Consider the following 3,716-nt stretch of genomic DNA (forward strand, 5'->3'; position numbering starts at 1 on the left):
GCGTTTTGTGATTTTGATTGGGCAGGTTGCCCTATCACTCGCCGTTCGACTACTGGGTATTGTGTATTCTTGGGCGGTTCTTTGATTTCTTGGCGGACGAAACGACAGAAAACCGTTTCGCTCTCTTCAGCAGAGGCGGAATATAGGGCCATGGCAGGTGCTTGTTGCGAGATAGTTTGGCTTCGTTTTTTGTTGAAGGATTTGAACATTCCTTTGGATGGTCCTTCCATTTTATTTTGTGATAATCAAGCAGCGTTACATATAGCTGCCAATCCTGTTTTTCATGAACGAACTCGTCACATTGAGATGGATTGTCACTTTATACGAGATAAGATTGTAGATGGCACAATAGAGACCAAGTATGTGGGTACGGCACAACAGTTGGCAGACTTGTTTACCAAACCTCTTGGGAAAGAAAAGTTTTCGGGTATGTTACGCAAGTTGGGAGTTCTTGACATCCACTCTCCAACTTGAGGGGGAGTGTTAGACAAATAAGGAATATGGTTGGACTCCTTGTGTAATTGTATATAATATTATTATTGGAAGAATAAGCCGTCCTACAGCCGTCAAGCCGTCCTACAGCCATCCTACCTTGTCCTACCTACACACTAGCCGTCCTACAGCCGTCAAGCCGTCCTACCTTGTCCTACCTACACACTAGGACGGCTACCTTGTCCTCTACAGCCGTCCTACCTTGTCCTACCTACACACTAGGACGGCTACCTTGTCCTACCTACATATTTGTATCATGTATATATATCCTTGTAATCTTGTAGAGAAAGATAATGAAAAAATAAGCATTCTCTTCCATTTGCATTCTCTTCCATAAGCATTCTCTTCCATTTGCATTCTCTTCCATTTTTCCACATTCATGTATCAATAACAAATATAATTTTTAGCCTACATACCTTTTTCTACATTTGCCACTATTGCTCATGTCCAAGACCAGACCCGTGGCTGCTCCCCATGCTCAACATTGGCTCTTTGATTCTGGAGCTAATTCCCATATTACAAATGATTTGGCACAAGTGGCTGAACCCCGAGACTACAATGGCAATAGTCATGTGAATGGTGTAGTTAGAGGCACATGTTTGCACATTTCTAAAATTGGTCACTCCAGTCTTTGCACTCTCACAACTACCTTTAATCTCTCCAACACTTTATATTGTCCCAATGCCTCAACCAATGTCATGTCTATAAATCATTTTACCATTGACAACAACTGTTCATTAACCTTATATCCCCATTCTTATCGTGTTCAGGATCTCACCACATGGAGGATCCTTTTGCAAGGCCGGAGTAAGAATAGGTTCTATCCTTTTTTCCAGCATTTACAACAACATGGCGTTTTTGCATTTTTTGATGGTTGCATGTTAGATACAGTGTGGCATTCTAGACTAGGCCATCCATCCAGTTCTATTTTAAAGTTTTTAGTTGCTAGGAATAAATTGCTTATTCATGGCCCTATGACTTCTACTCTATGTCATTCTTGTCCTCTAGGAAAAAGTCACAAACTTCCATTTTCGCTTTCTAGTTCAATTTCAAAATTCCCTTTAGATTTAATTCATTCCGATGTATGGACTTCCCCATCTTACTCGATTGATGCATATAAATATTATGTGGTTTTTATTGATGATTATTCATGTTACTCTTGGTTATATCCTTTAAAACTTAAATCTGACGTGTTTAATATTTTTGTTACTTGATAATTGCATATTACGTTTGCATGCTTGTTATATTATATGATTGTTTTGATTAATGAACTTGACTTAACTTCGTATTTTATTAAAGTATAGTTTAGTGGTTGTCCGAACCAGATTATGAGGATAACATGATATAAGCGATAAACATTAAAATTTCGATGGCTTCTGCTAATACACATCATTTTAGCTAATTTATATGACTTCTTATCACATCATAACAGTGCTCATGAGTCATGATATTGAAAATTTGACTCTTGTGGTCCTCCTTCAAACTCGATTCTGATAAGAATGCATAATGAAGAAATTATTATCAAGAACTGAACTACCAAAGCTATAAATTAAAAACCCTTCTAGATGAGAGGTCATTTTTTCTTTATTTATCTTTTTTTTTCGTACCTTTAATTTTCTTTTCTTTTTTATCCTATTTTCTCACACAATATTAATATAAACACTATCACCACCAAAAATGTAGTACACGTAAAAAAAATATATATATCGAAAATCGTAAAGTCGTTTTGTGATGAGACGGATCAGATCAAATGGGCACATTCATTAGGGTTTGGTGAGGTGACTCTTTACGTGAGGAGGCAACACTAACGCCTTATCTCTTCACAATTGACCACAAAGTTTCCTTCAAAGGTCCCATATGAACCGACTACTAAGACATATTTGGAACCCATGGAGCACATAAAAAACTGTAAGTTGGGATAACTTCCAGTCAATATTGACCTCCACCAAACGTGGCAAACTCATCCAAAACAAGACAGAAACAGCCTGCCTCGGCCCTTTTGCCATTTGTTAATTTGGTGAACCTTAGCCACTTTGCCTTATCATTGAAACTTATGTTTCATTTGTATGAGAGCAATATAAAATGGGCTTAAGGTCCCACTCACAAAGACAATTTTATGTCTAATCGAGTGTACAATTTTATGGGATCGAAGTTCTAATTTGTGTTATTAGATGTTTATAAAGAGACTTTTACAGAAATAAATTTTGCGAGACATTTTATCAAACACTTTCCTTATTGCTTTTAGTGAAAAGCTTAAATATTATGATTAAATTATACATCTATCGAAAATGTACAAAGATCCCATCTATAGGCAATTTGGCCATGGAACTGAGGTTTCATCTTCATGTTATCATCCTTTTGATCATCACCACACAGTTGCAAATTTGCAGTTTTATTGGATAAATTTGTTAGATATTGGCTTGTGCTTTTGAAAAAAACTAAGTTGATCGTTTGTACGTATCTGGTAATCAAGTGGCCATTCTTATTCGGTACTTTCTAAAAGGAAATAAGCAAAGCCATTGGATGTGGATGAGAAATTGGGTATTCGTTTGAGCTTCAAATTAATAAAACGTGACGTTCTCAACTTCATGAACACAATGGATCTGACCTAGAGAGAGGGAGACGGGTAGCGAAAATAATATCACTGTCAAGTGTTTATCTACAATTTTAATATTATGTTTTTTTCCCTCAAATGATAGAAGATTTGTTTGATATGAATATCTGCATCATTTGCTAAAACAATAAAATACGCAGGGTTAGTTGAGTTGGTAATATACTGTTCTCCTTGTTAGACCAACATCTAGGTTCGAATCCCACTACTGACAATTTATCTTAGTGGACGAGTTGTAAAAATCAAAGAAGGGGTCTCCAATAAAGGGCCTCCACCACCTTCAGAATTTTCCAAGAAGATTACCTATTTTAGGCAATACCATTGGTGTAAACTATTAGAATTTTGGTTCCCCACGAGATAATCACAAATCATTTATGGTTTCTTTGGTATGTAAGTCCTCAAACAGACTTGTAGTATGTACTTCCCCTAAAATGGAGTAGCCTCTCCTCCCCCTAAACTTTTTAATCTAAAAAAAAATAACAATTTAAATAATTATAATCTAATTATTTTTAAACTGTCCATCTGAATCGATCTAGTAAATTGACAAGTGACCACATTCCTCAAGTGGTAAGATAAAGATGAGTGTCATTTGATATGGATTTTTTTAACAAAA

The sequence above is a fragment of a genome, unplaced genomic scaffold (assembly GCF_019419815.1).
Source record: "Pyrus x bretschneideri cultivar Hongxiangsu unplaced genomic scaffold, Pyrus_bretschneideri_v1 Contig1, whole genome shotgun sequence".
NCBI lineage: Eukaryota > Viridiplantae > Streptophyta > Magnoliopsida > Rosales > Rosaceae > Pyrus > Pyrus x bretschneideri.